At 34.9% G+C, this 16,117-nt stretch overlaps 1 long non-coding RNA gene across 1 annotated transcript in view; it reads right to left on the reverse strand.

The window, feature by feature from the left end:
* Positions 1–16,117, reverse strand: part of LOC134259122 (uncharacterized) — a 107,635-nt gene that overhangs the window by 62,763 nt on the left and 28,755 nt on the right. The gene's annotated exons all lie outside the window — the stretch shown is intronic.

Below are 16,117 nucleotides of genomic sequence, written 5' to 3' on the forward strand. Positions count from 1 at the left end.
GAATGCTTTTTTAGTTTTGTGTGAATTATAGAAGGGTAAATTCCACAGGTAGTCACGTATGCATATTCAATGAAGCGGCCAAGCCTTTATAACTTTTTTATCGGGAAGTTGGAAGCTTCAAGGGTTAGAAAAAATGCTTTTGTAAACTCAAACATATAATATGAAATATTTTCTATACCATTGGTTCTTTTTATCATTTTACCAGTAAAGGTTCAAATTTAGGGGAATTGACCCACATCCTGCTTGGTCCGCATATTGCTAATTTTTTCTTGACATTATTGCAATTAAATGGATATGATTTTTAAATTACATTTTGGGGTAACTTTAAGATTGATAATGTGAATATTTATCAGCTATTGTATGTTTTTAATTTTAAAACAATCATACTTGATAAAACAAATAACTATCAAACAGCAATCATTTGCACATGAGAAGGATATGGAGATAACAAACAGTATTGAAAATTAAAGTCCATACAACAAAGCAAAATAGGAGGAGCAGAATAAACACAGAACATCAGAGGTGGAACCAGGTCCATTGAGAAGTGAGCATCCTCTTCTGACTGGTCAGATCCGTCGTGTGTTCCTTGTCATGATCTCGAAATAACGTTAACAAGATGTGTTTGTGAAACACTGATGCCCCCGTATGGAAACATAGCAAAAATTACACTTTTCTTAAATGCAAATTTAATAAATTGGTACAAAAAGTAGGGTATTATCACTTGAAAACAATTGTGAAATTTGAAAGTAATGCTATGTTAAAGTTTTTTCAATAAGTACAAAATTCTCCAAGGTCAAAGTCAAAAGATCAGGGTAATTGGTATCAATTGAAAGGTCTTGCCACATAGAATACTTTAAATTTTATCGAAAACTTTGACACTTTGAAAGACATTCTCAAATTTTTTTTAACATTATGAAAAACTTTCTCAAAAACTTTCACACTTTTAAAAAATTATCGAAAATTTTGACACATTCAAAAACTTTATCGAAAACTTTAACACTTTGAAAAACTTTGGCGAAAGCTTTGACACTTTGAAAAATATTGGCAAAAACTTTGACCCCTTCTTATGTATTTGGAACATTTATATTTCGGTGTTCTGGAAATTATAAAACCCGATGAGTTCAGAGTAACTCTGACAGTGGCTTTGGCGAGAGATAGCGAGATTTCAGCTAGATTGGGTACATTATTCACGTAAATGTGGCTAGGAAGTGAGTAGCACATGGGATATATGATAAACAGAAAAGTTATGTTCCGTTTTAGATTTCACCACCTTGTAATATCATTGTGTAGAAATGTACTTCAAGCGATCTTTCTTGAGTTCATTCAAGTTTAAATTATAAGTATTATCTATGATGCAATTTTCTGCTGTCATGAATTAAAATTTCTTGTTTGACAAATATTGCAAGAGAACCAGGACTATATTTTGGGGCGTCAGATTTGCAAATGAGGCACCGATGTGACTTTAACAGACAAATCAGATGAATGAGTATTGCATGATGGGTTAATATACGAATACTTCAGGGATTTTACGCTTGATAAACTCCTTTATTGTACTACCGGTGAATAAAATTATCAGGTGGATTCCCTGGCCAACACACGTTATCACGAGTATAGTTATGTAAAAACTAAAAAAAAAAATGTTTTGTCAAATTAAATGCTTGTATTACGAGAAGATGCTCGTTTTCCTTTCCATTGAAGTGCTGGTGTTCTGAACTTGGCACTACTTACGTATACATTTTATTAAACATATTTTTCTCTAGGTAACAACAAATTTAAAACGTGTTATTTTTTATATGATTTCTAATGTTTGCATTTTGTCCCTAAAGATCTTTTTTATTTTGCACTCCAATGATATGGCCATAGATTGACCTGAACCACGTGTTCGAAGTAAAATGTACACATGTATTTGGCGTAAACGTATTCATCAATCAACAATTGGTCCGTTGCTCGTGAAAAGATCCTCTGTGCGCATTAATAGAAATGATATTCATATAAAGCAAACGAAGGTTTGTCAATGTAATTGATATTATATATTTTTGATTACCAGCGTATCGCTCGATAGTGAGCTGTAATTGTTGCAGTAAACTTTAATAAGAGGGGTGCATTAATTGTTATGTACCCCCATCCCTATTTAGCCACCCATCTCTGTTGAAAATCATGAAAGTCTTTCAGAAAGGCATGGAAACATTTTGCACAGGACATGTTTTTACAAGAAAAAGATTATAACAATTTCCTGTTTACTGCATTTTTTTTAAAACCGGTTCTACCCTTTAACCTTTGAATAGGTAATTCTAAACCATGCGTCTTGAATTTAAATCACAATAACATTAGTAGGGGTTACTTTGACACTTTGAAAAAACTTTGGGGAAAACTTTGACACTTTGAAAATCTTTGGCGAAAACTTTGACATTTCGAAAAACTTTGGCAAAAACCTTGACACTTTGAAAAACTTTCGCGAAAACTTTGACAATTTGAAAAACTTTGACATTTTGATTTACTTTCGTTAACTATATTTTTTTGAGTACGCTTACCTCTTTGTGTATGGTTAAAAAGTTCCATCACATTAACATTGTTTTAGACTCAGACACGTTTAAACTAGATATTATACCATTTAATTGGCAACATGATTGCTTAGGCTTTTGTATTCCATGAAAATAGTTTCCTGCCATTCACATTATCAAACTATGTTGTGTAATTTCATGAGCTATTATTAAATCTTTATATCTTAATGATACTAGAAAAACTTTTTTCACATAAAGTTGAATCCTAAATACATGTATTTCTTTGATGCAGAGGCTAGAGACACAAGAAAGTTAACTGTTAACATGGCAATAGGTATTGTTATAATCCATTACCTAGCAAACATTGAGTACATTCGATTCTGATGATCAGGTGATTTATGGCCTAGTCTTGAATAAATCACCTGTCAGAAATGAAGTGTTACTAGTGATAGCCGAGGATTTTTGTGGACAGTCTTCCCATGATGCAGTTGGAGTTGAGGTATCTTGGATATTTGAAGAAGAGTACACCAGTACCAAGCATGGATTTGTGGTGGATTTTTCAGATGACCATATTTGTCCTGTAAAGTATCTGAAAAACTTGTATGTTTTTGTAGAAGAATTTAAAACCTAGTTCAACAGCAGCAGAGAAATATTTATAACAAAAAGAGAAAATTCTTCACTTGTATTGCTTATGACAGAAGAGAGTGAAACCATAGATATCATTTCTGCTGAAGAAAGCAAAATTTTAGATGAGAAAGGAGAACTTACCAGAGAATTTTCATGCTTCTTTCTGCCAGGGTTCAGAATTACAAAATTTGAACATTTCACACAAAACCATTCACTAGTGGAAGAAGCCACAGATATTCCATTCATTCGATTTAAATCAGACATCAACCTTTGATTTGAGATTGTGCTCCCCGTTATAATCCTACTATCCATCTTTATTGTGATGATCATCATTGTGTATGTCTGTTGTACAAGGAGGAGGAAGCTGTACCTGCACCACTCAGACAAACCCACGTTCCTGGAGGAGAGGAGACCCGTCATTTTTCAGACTGAGGTCCCCGTGGAGGACCCCTCTCTTTGTCCCAGGAACCCCACCATTTTGTCACGTGATGACGAGCTGCCTTCATCTGAGATGGAACTGATAGTTCAAAGGTCACTTCCCTCCACCCCTGACTACAACCCTCTCAGTACAATACCACCTCCTGTATATAGGGTACCCCCTCCCTACACCAATAATCACCAGTACTGGTAACATAAGGTCAATACACAGTAACACCCTGTCTATAGGGTACCACCTCCCTACACCAATAATCATCAGTACTGGTAACATAAGGTCAATACACAGTAACACCCTGTACAGTGGCTGGAACGTTATTGTTGACAAACCAATCGTGTAGAATCGTTCGTGTATCGTGAGTGATCGTTCGTTAAACGTGTAAGATCGTTCGTGTATCAGACTCAATCGTGTGCGTTTTTAATCGTGCGAGATCGTGCGTTTAGAATCGAGTAAATTTCGTTTTGTAAGTTTTTATTGGAATGTTATTTCTAAAATAAGCATTTCCCTTGTTTGGTTTTCTTAATTTATTAATTAAAATCAAAATAAAATAAAGAAGATCAATTTACATAATAGAATGCAGAACGAACTAATAATTGCTCGTAAACAAGCAATATAGTAAGTCGTACAATATTAAGTTCTCGTCAAATAGCGCGATCAATATCGTGATAAACCGTGCTTAGATCTCTTACGCCTATCTAAAAAATCTGATTTCATTATTATTTACTTCTGATTATGGTCAAAATAATCTTGAAATCAATTCATAGAAAACAAATATATTTTTTACAAAGAAATAAACATTTCTCAATGCTTACAAAGCTAATTAGTCGACAAATATACATGCACACGGCATGATTTTCTGGAGTTTTGATTATCTGTGTTTATCTCTTGCGCTTATTTGTAACTAATTAATTTTAAATTTCTGCAAATAAAAAATTAATTAATTAGCAAGTTTATCAGACATTAAATAAATGAAAACATAAGGATAAAATTTGTAGTTATAATTTAAGTCCTTCAATGCTGCCTTTTTTGTAGAATCGTATCCCCTTTTCTGCATATCATGATATCCAATTCAATCAAATTATACGACCCACATACATGTACATTGTCTAATAGAACGAATAAAATCTGTTTTCTCTGATCGGAGAATTACCTTAGAATTAATTATTTTTAATCTGAAATATGAAGTCTTGCATTTATTTATTTACAGAAATATCATTTTCCGTTTTTTTTCAAAGTCTATGAAATGATATTGACTTTCTTTGTAATCTTAAATAAGTATTAAGCTTTATTTCGTTTTGAAAAAAATTAATTCCTAAATATTTTGAACTATTTTGAGTGAAGAAACGCGCGTTTGCGTTAACAATCGTGTAAGATCGTGTAACGTGTAGAATCGTGAACGTGAAAGATCGTTCGTGTAACAGGTTTAATCGTTCGTTAATCGTGCGGAATCGTTCGTGTAACGTGATTGTTCGTGTAAGTTGTCAACAATAACGTTCCAGCCACTGTATATAGGGTCCCCCCTCCCTACACCAATAATCATCAGTACTGGTAACGTTAGGTCAATACACAGTAACACCCTGTATATAGGGTACCCCCACCCTACACCAATAATCACCAGTACTGTTAACATTAGGTCAATACACAGTAACACCCTGTATATAGGGTACCCCCTCCCTACACCAATAATCACCAGTACTGGTAACATAAGGTCAATACACAGTAACACCCTGTATATAGGGTACCACCTCCCTACACCAATAACCACCAGTACTAGTAACATTAGGTCAATACACAGTAACACCATCTATATAGGGTCCCCCCTCCCTACACCAATTATCACCAGTACTGGTAACATTAGGTCAATACACAGTAACACCCTGTATATAGGGTCCCACCTCCCTACACCAATAATCACCAGTACTGGTAACATTAGGTCAATACACAGTAACACCCTGTATATAGGGTACCACCTCCCTACACCAATTATCACCAGTACTGGTAACATAAGGTCAATACACAGTAACACCCTGTATATAGGATACCCCCTCCCTACACCAATAATCACCAGTACTGGTAACATAAGGTCAATACACAGTAACACCCTGTATATAGGGTACCACCTCCCTACACCAATAACCACCAGTACTAGTAACATTAGGTCAATACACAGTAACACCATCTATATAGGGTCCCCCCTCCCTACACCAATTATCACCAGTACTGGTAACATTAGGTCAATACACAGTAACACCCTGTATATAGGATACCCCCTCCCTACACCAATAATCACCAGTACTGGTAACATAAGGTCAATACACAGTAACACCCTGTATATAGGGTACCACCTCCCTACACCAATTATCACCAGTACTGGTAACATAAGGTCAATACACAGTAACACCCTGTATATAGGGTCCCCCCTCAATACACCAATTATCACCAGTACTGGTAACATTAGGTCAATACACAGTAACACCCTGTATATAGGGTACCCCCTCCCTACACCAATTATCACCAGTACTGGTAACATAAGGTCAATACACAGTAACACCCTGTATATAGGGTCCCACCTCCCTACACCAATAATCACCAGTACTGGTAACGCTAGGTCAATACACAGTAACACCCTGTATATAGGGTCCCACCTCCCTACACCAATAATCATCAGTACTGGTAACATAAGGTCAATACACAGTAACACCCTGTATACAGGGTACCCCCTCCCTACACCAATAATCACCAGTACTGGTAACATAAGGTCAATACACAGTAACACCCTGTATATAGGGTACCCCCACCCTACACCAATAATCACCAGTACTGGTAACAGCAGGTCAATACACAGTAACACCCTGTATATAGGGTACCCCCTCCCTACACCAATTATCACCAGTACTGGTAACAGTAGGTCAATACACAGTAACACCCTGTATATAGGGTACCCCCTCCCTACACCAATAATCATCAGTACTGGTAACGTTAACTCAATACAAAGTCAACGCCTGCTTCTAGGGTCTGGTAATGTTTATTTAATATCCAGTCATTTCATGCCTATATGGTACCTCCTCTGTACACCAATAATCACCAGTAATGGAGTTGATGAGACAACTTAAATTTATTTTTTAAAATGCCATTGTTAAATTTGTTGAATTATTAAGCAAAACTCTTGTCATTTACAAGCTTTGTTGATTAGTTATGCTAGGAGGGAAAACCTAGAGAATCTGGTAGCTTGACTTTATGTGAAGTGTGTATATTTGGAATTTAAATAATGTGATAATACACCATGACAATGATGAATATTGAGTAATTATGCATCTCCCATGATTTGTAGTTGGATATTTAAAATTTGCATAGAATATGTCATCAAAATATGCAGTGAAGCCTGTATACTTTCTAGCTGCTTCAATGGCAATGTTTAATTAAAATTTTATTCTTCCTTTCTATTGTGTCACACTTTTTAAATACATGTACTTAAGAAATGAAGCTAACTTCAACTTATGTTATCCGATATTACATAACTTGGGGCAGTTTACGCTTTATAAACCGCGAAGCGGTTTTGTTATATCGGATAAGTTGATATTAGCTTCATTGCTTATAATTTAGTTCCAGTGTAGACAATGAGACAATATTTCCACCGGAAAAAGACTTCAAATTGAGCATTATTTTAAAAGTAACGTCAAGCGGAGTAATACGTTTTTGACGTAACTCATTGTGACGTAGGCAAGTTATGTTATCCAAAATATTATATGTTCCTCTGAATGATTCAGCCAATGAAATTGCTTGATACAAGTGAAATTAAATTATTTAGAATCATTGTTAATAAATAATAGAACTAGGTATTGGCCAAAGATTTTAAATTGCAATATATATATTGTATGATATTTTAACTCTATTGCATTATGTATTGTAATATTTTAACGTTATTAAAATGGCATTTTCGTTTTAAATTAACTTTAATATAATATACGCAAAATGTACAAAAGTGTGATTTTAATACATCTATGCTTTGAAATACATTACACCCATTAAACAGTGTGTCTTATACCATGTATACATACTGTTTGGCTTAAAAGCGACCTTTCTTACATTTTGTTTTGTATTTAATGATAAATCTTAGGCACATTATTTAAACTAATCTGTATACTTTTTCTATCTCCCAACCCTTAATAGTCATCTCTACAAGTGATTAACTTGCTTGATTAAAATTATTTGTTAGATTGCTGAAAATTCACTGCAAGCGAGTTTATTGCCAGAAGAGACAACTATAAATGGTTGGGATGTGGATAAAATATACATATTGGCTACAGATTATGTCTAGAATTAGGGAGTGAAAGGTAGTTGATTGTGTCTAGAATTAGGGAGTGAAAGGTTAAATTGATTGACCAATGCTTGATGTGGAGAATTTCTCCCCAAAAGTATGCAAAAAATATTGCGCCGTAAATTGCACCTTTTTAGGTCACCTGAGTAACTCAGGTGACCTATTGCTATCCGTTTTCGTCCGTCGTCGTGTGTCGTGCGTCGTGCGTCGTGTGTTAACATTTGAACATTTTCAGCTTCTTCTCTGAAACCACTTAACCAATTTCAACCAAATTTGGTATACAGCATCTATGGGTGAAGGGGAACAAAAATTGTGAATTTCATGGTCCCTGCCCCCCTTGGGCCTGGGGGGTGGGGCAAAAACCACTTGAATTATTGCAATCTTTAAAAATCTTCTTCTTTACTCCTGGACATCAAGCAGGCAAACTGTTATTATGAATGTAATGAGCATTGAGTCCTCGCATTACTGTTGTACTGTTGAAGAGATAAGACGTGTTTTTATGAGCTCTTATCTGTACCCGGCTGATAAGTAAAAATGATCAAGAAGCCATGGATCTTAGTGTAAATTCCAATCTGTTTAAATCAATTTGGGACTCATTTAGTGCATTTTCACAGTCATTTACTGGAAAAGATAATGAACTGGACTTAACCACATCTGTGAGTATACCAGACTTTTTCAAGATTAAGTTAACAAAGAAAGTGTGACCATAAACTATGATGGCCAGAAATATGATTTTATTCTGTCTGTGCTCCAGAAAATGCTCTTATTTCATGGAAATAACAAGAAAAACGGGTGCATATACAAATCTACATGTGAGTCTGTTACGGTAACGATTTACAAAAGTACTAATACTATCCTCATTCAAGGGTCTTGTGCCTTTGAATGGTACAGTAGTGAATTCCTGAATGAAATAAAGAGTCAATCGGATATGCACAATTTAACCGAAGATGCTAGTTACAGTGATACGGAATGCAAGCTGGTTATTCAACAACCATCTCCGTATTTTGCATCCACTCCGAAATCTACCTACAAATCTGGAAAAAATGAAAAACTAGCTGTGGACTCTAATTGTGACCAATGCAGCAGTGCAGAGATCATCAAACAACTCTCTAAAATGGTTACAACCTTAACACAGGAAGTTGAAAATCTGAAAAAAACAGCTGCTTCCAAAAGAAAACAAATGTAAAAGTACGTCAACTCAGACATTAAATAAATCTCTAAAACAGAAAGGAACGACTACCGAAGGTCTCCCAGTATCAAACGGAGTCTCCAGACATACACAGTGCGCCATTACTGCCACCAGAACAGATTCAAGCACTTCCACAGAATCCACGGATGCAGAATCCATTACATATTTGCCACAAAGTCAAAAGACGGAGAAAATACGGAGACAGCCAGAAGATGGGAAATCTGTGCTTTTGATTGGGGATTCAATCCTGCAGAGAATAAAACCCCGAGGATTACTGCCCTGTGTACAAGTAAGCACGAACAGAGGAGCCCAAGTCTCTCACATTCGTTCAAAATTAGCAAAGATGAATGTCTCTTCCTACAATGATGTGGTCATTCTTGCTGGAGGAAATGATGTCGGAAACAACCGCGACAGCGAGGCCATTGAAAATGATTTCGTAGAAATTATCACCGATCTCAAGTCCCGGAATTCTAATGTTCAAGTGTATATTTGTGAAGTTTTGGCAAGGAAAGATATCAATGTTTGTGAAGTTAATAATGTAATTCGTTTTGTTTGTGAGGAATACGGAGCTTTAATGATATCGACAACACAGGTGTTCCAGCAAGAAAAACCTCGCCCGGAATTGTACTGGAAGGACGGAATCCATCTCTCTGACAAAGGGACATCTTCGTTTCTTAGGATCCTTCAAGGTCATATGAACATTTTGAAACGCGACAGAGTACAAGGCCGCCTTAATACATCCCGTAATTACACCTCTCCATTCTGTGGTGAAGAGGGCCATTCCGCGCGAAACTGCAGGCATGGGAGGAAAGTTACTTGCTGGAAATGTGGTGAATCTGGTCATAAAGTTAAATTTTGTGAATATTAGGGAATCGGCGATGAATGTACAGCCGTTATTACAAATAACAATTTTGCTAGTGGTAAAAACCTTTATGAAGAACTTAAAAACTTATGTCAAGAATGTAACAACGTAAAATGTAAATGTTCACAATCTTTCATAGACATTAATTTAAACAAGCCACATATCCCTAAAACTTCTGTTAATTCACTTTCAAAAAAGTCAGAAAATTATACAAACATTGATAAAACGTTTAAAAAATTCAAAGTCACTGATAAAAAGGATACAAATCATCCTCCCGAAAAATCTAAAAATTCACAATCACCTTTTAGTCTAAATAAAAAGGGACTAAAATTTGGGAATTTAAATGTTTGTCACATTTTGCCAAAATTTGATCAAATCCAATTACTTTTAAATAGTGAGCAAACACTTGATGTGTTCGGGGTTTGTGAAACCTTTTTAAATGAAAATACAGTTGATAATGAATTAAATATAGATGGATATGTTTTTGAAAGAAAGGATAGATTAGGTAAAGCAGGTGGAGGGCTTATTGTCTATGTGTCTAAAGATCTAAATTATAAGCGTCGAGATGACATTGAACACGATGAAATAGAAACAATATGGCTTGAAATTATAATTCCAAAATCTAAACCAATTTTCTTTTGTTCTGCATATCGGCCTCCATCTGCTACCTCCAACTGGGTTGATGAGTTGGCTAGAGAGATAAATTGTGCCTCCCGCTGTGATGAAAATGAAATTATTCTAACAGGTGACTTTAATATTGACCTGCTCAAAGACCCCCCTCGGTACTGGACCTCTGCTCTAGAGGAGTTTGATTTTACACAAGTAATTCAACAACCAACTAGAATTACAAACACATCAAGAACACTCATTGACCATGTTTACACTAATTTACCTGAAAACATGTGTGAAATTCAAGTGCCCCCCATAGCTTTGTCAGACCACTACCCAGTGTGTTTCACAAGAAAAACAAATACATTCTTACGAAAAGGAAAGCACACTGAGATAACATACAGATGCTTTAAAAACTTCAATGAGCACAATTTCCTAAATGATTTATATAGTGCGAATTTTACAACACTGGAAAGCATATGTGATCCAAATGAAATTTTGAGAAAATTTTATATCCTATTTAACAAAGTATTGGACAAACATGCAAAGATTAAAACTAAGCGAGTAAAAAACAATAATCGCCCTAAATGGTTAACACCAGAAATCACTAAGGCGCAACATATGCGTGACAGTTTCCATCAAAATGGTGACTTTGAAAACTTCCGAATCTGGAGAAACAAGGTCACAGCACTTATAGACAGCGCAAAGATCAAATATTATAGGTCAACTATAGAGCAAAGCAAAAATCCACAAGAAATGTGGAAGACTTTAAATAAACTAGCATCAAAATCAAATAATTTTGTACCAATAACTATTTCTGACAATAATAACACCACTGAGGACACGCAAGAAATCGTTGAGATATTTAACAACCATTTTACAGGTATATCAGAAAAAGCTTATCTCGAATATCGAACAGAAAGATTTTGATTACGAGAAATTAATGCAATTTACAAAAACCAAGCTTGAACGTGGTAATAAATTTAGCATTCCCCTTATACACCAAAATGACGTGTTAGCTTTATCAAACAAACTTGATGTAAATAAATCGGCTGGTATCGATACCATAGGTCCACGCCTACTAAAACATGCTGCACCAGTCATATACAAATCTATCACTCATTTAATCAATGTGAGTATTTCTACGGGAATATTTCCAAATGAATTGAAATCTGCAAAGGTAACACCTATATACAAGAAAGGAGATAGACTTGATCCCGGGAATTATAGGCCAATATCCATCCTCCCCACTTTGTCGAAATTAATTGAAAAACATGTTGCTAATCATATCCGTAACTTCTTATCAGATTTCGATTTACTTTGCAAGTCACAATCAGGTTTCAGGGAATCTCACTCATGCCAAACTGCTCTTACTAAATTAATTGATGAATGGTTACACGCAATGGATACTGGTGAACTTGTCGGCGTAACCTTTCTTGATTTCAGCAAGGCTTTTGATCTTGTGAATCATGATATTTTGATTAAAAAACTACGTTGCTATAATTTTGACCCCAAAGCAATACAATGGTTTGACTCATATTTAAACTGTAGATTTCACAGTGTTCAACTTGGAAATATAAAATCTGAAAAACAGTTAGTCACAGCGGGAGTGCCACAGGGATCAATTTTAGGCCCAATTCTTTTCTTATTTTACATCAATGATATCCCATTATTTATAGAGAAATCAAGCATTGACTTATTTGCGGATGACGCCACTCTTCACTTTTCTGACAGTAATGTTTCTTCTATTCAAAATATGTTATCTTCGGACATAAGAAATATAGAAAGATGGTGTTCTCAGAATCAGATGATTTTGAATACAAGTAAAACAAAATGCATGTTGATAGGCACACATCAGAGACGATCAAAACTGACGAACCAAAATCTAAATTTACAAATTTCAGATCATTTTCTTGAGAGTGTCACACATGAAAAACTACTTGGAATTCATATAGATAATTCACTTAATTTTAATACACATGTCGATGCTGTTTGTAAATCCGTATCTGCAAAGATATCTGTATTACGAAAAATTAAGAAATATCTTCCATTAAACACAAGAAAGTTATTCTATAATGCTTATATACTGCCATCAATTGAATGCTGTTTAACAGTTTGGGGTAATGCATCAGCCTCCAGCCTCGAGAGGATTCATAAGTTACAGAAGCGGGCAGCGCGCTGTATCTTAGATGCTGCTTATGACTCTCCATCAAAAGCCTTATTTGAAAAACTTGATTGGCTCTCAGTACATGAGCAATTGACTGTAAATAAGTTAGTATTATTGTATAAAACGCTTTACGGTGCATGTCCATATTACCTATTTGAAATGTTCAATTACCAGTCATCCAATGCATACAATCTAAGATCTGAATCTAATTTTGACTTGTGTGTTCCAAAGCACAAAACCAAAATATTTCAAAATTCTTTTCAATATTCGGGTGCAGTATTGTGGAACAATTTACCTTTAAATGTAAGAATGTCTCCATCACTTCAAAGTTTTAAAATCAAGTCAAGAAAATTTATAATAGACCAACGTTCTACTTAAATTCTTATATAATTGTATATTTGTAAACTGTATTATTAATGAAATGATGCATGTTTTATTATTGTATGTTGTGTCATATACATGTATAACATTGTATTATTATTATTTATTATTATTATTATTATTATTATTATATTATAACTTAAATATATTGAATGTAATATTTATCATTGTGTATTATATATATTTTTTTATAGAGGGCCTCAAGGAAGAATAGTGCTTGCACTAATTGAGTCACCCTCTTTAATGCCTATGATCCAAATATATATATTCATGATGAAGAAAGGTGCACCTAGCAAAATGGTTATTTTTTATGTCCCAGCCCTTCCCTGGGTTGGGGTGAGGGGGGGGGGGTACAAAGTCTGAAAATAAATAAATGCTTTGAAATTTGCTCTTTGGTGTTAATCAACCATTTTATAATAAAATTTGCAACATTTTGAAATATGTGGCCCCAGGATCAGTGGTTCCTTTGGGATGAGATGTACAACTGGTTATAAAGTGGAAGTGCATTTTCTCTTAATGTTACTCTGATCTACCTCTGGGTATTAAGTAAATAGAGTTAGCATGCTAAGTCTAAATTATTATAAGCAATGGTACCTATTTCAAAATTGTGAATTGCGAATTCCATTGCCTCTGGTTTAAAACATGAACCAAATTTAATTGTTTGAAAGTTGTTGCACAATTCTCAGGTGACCTATAAGGCCCGTGGGCCTCTTGTTTGCATAACAGGATCTGTAGCGTTGTGGTCAAAAACAAATATATAAAACCATAACGCTACAAATCTGCAGCTAGAATTGCAGCATCTGAAACCTTGTCTGGTACAATGACACATCAGAAGCATCTTGCATGCATTTCTGACTAATGTAGGGCATCCTGGGACGCTGACGCGAATACCAAGGATATCACATAAGGTCCCCCAAACTTCGGTTGCATGAGCTACAGTAAAATACACTACTGTATACAGGGTTATTTTCGCACCGTCTTATTTTCGCCCTTTCACAATTACAAACAATTTTGCCCCGTTTCAAATTCGCCAAGTCATGGTTTTCTTTAAGAAATTGTACTGTATTTGAATTCGCCCCGTTTTAAATTCGCCCAAATGAGGATAGGGCGAAAGGGGCGAAAATGAAACGGGGGCGAAATTTCCCCTATATACAGTATATCTTTTCAAGTTTGTTAGTACGGGAATTAATATTGCAGTTATAGAAAAAATAACCCGCTTTCGCTATTTAATATGCATTTTTTCTGCAAAAGCTACAACATTAATTCTTGTACAAACAAAGAAAGCATATGATTTATATATACTGAGAGGAAAAAGAAACGCAGGGTAGCATAATTTTCGATAAAAATTTGACCACATGAATGAAAATTGGTTAGAAGGGCAATTAAATTACTGTGCATCACAATCAGTATTCAGAATTACTCAACCGTGAAATTTATGACGTCACGTAGGGAAAACGCTAAAAAACCCAAAACACGTGCAATTTGATAACGACGAGTTTGTCAACAAATCTTGTTGCATTATTTGATGCATATGAGGTATGCAGATCGTTTTTCAGTATTAAGAGACTTTGTGAATTGATTGCAATCTTGGCACAGTTTACGGAAGTTCAATGGGGTCTTATTTACGAATTGCCCAATTAATGAAAAAGGCAACAATGGTTAACTTGGCAGTTTCTTGTAAATTTTTCCCCATAAAACTTGTTACCCGTTGTCAGAGAGGGCCTGGAGTGGTTTTCAGTCAACCGTGACGATGACGTCTACGCGAAACAGAGCCATGTTACGAGCAGGTTATTCGTTCTGCCATCTCTTAAATCGCCACCTTACTACCACAAAAACAGCCATTTATAGAGAAGATGATTATAATTATTACATTCGTACGAAATTTGAAAGAAAACAATTCCGCAATTTGGTTTTTTGAGCCAGTCAACTTACAGGTGTATTCCTCTCACTGGCGCATGCGCATGCCGTTGGACTTAATTTTTTTGCGTGGTTACCCATGCTAAATATAGCTATGGTTTGAAAGATAAAAACTTTGATGAAATTTCATGCAAAGGAGAAATAAGACTCTGACAAATGCGCGAGATAGACTTTGAAGATAATGGGAGTTTTCGATTTTCACTTTTAGGGGGTATCGTCATTTGAGCTTCAATAACTCATGAATAATAAGACAAAATCATATGAAAATTTGATTATATCTTTTTGAAAGATGATTTTAAAAGGTAGATAGGAAAACTAAAAAGTATTTTGAGAAAAACAAATTTAATTCACCTCAAAAGTTTACCCTGCGTTTCTTTTTCCTTTCAGTATATGTTGAAAGTTCAAGATGCTGAAAATGTTAAATGTTACCATAATGCACGACAGACGATGAAAACTGAAAGCTATTGTCTACTTGTGTGACTCGGGTAACTTAAAGTTAAAATTAAAACAGAAAGATATGGAGACAACGCACAATATTCAATATCAAAGTCCATAAAACAATACATAACAGGAGCAGAACAAACACAGCCCCTTAAACACCAGAGGTGAGATCAGGTGTCATGGAGGAGTGAGCATCCCCTGTCGACTGGTCAAACAGACTGAAGAACGAAAAATTCTAATAAAATCATGAAAACTTAGATATTTAATAAGTTGCCATAAAAATATTGTCAAAACACCTCCATATCTTGAAAATGGTTCAACAAGTTTTTGCTCAAGTACAGTGTACCATTAAATAAGGTTTTCAGCATAGTCAACATTTAAACCAATTGTCCTTGCAATATGTGTTAATGCATCGAAACAAAATACTTGAATGAAAACTCATTTTAACAGTGGTTCATAAACAGTTATTTTAATTAAATTCCCACAACCCCATGTCCTGTATATTGTAAAAAAAATCATATACACATTAGTTTAATTACATGTATCATATCCAATATGTAAAATCAATTTGTTTAGACTGTAAATTTGATGTAGCTTCACTTTGAATATTCTACACAGAATTCTTAATTTAATAAGCTCAATTTGCTGCATCTTTCTTTTCATGCTTCA

Source organism: Saccostrea cucullata, unplaced genomic scaffold, assembly GCF_032062105.1.
Source record: "Saccostrea cucullata isolate Sc308-1 unplaced genomic scaffold, CSIRO_AGI_Scuc_v1 ctg467, whole genome shotgun sequence".
Taxonomy (NCBI): Eukaryota; Metazoa; Mollusca; class Bivalvia; order Ostreida; family Ostreidae; genus Saccostrea; species Saccostrea cuccullata.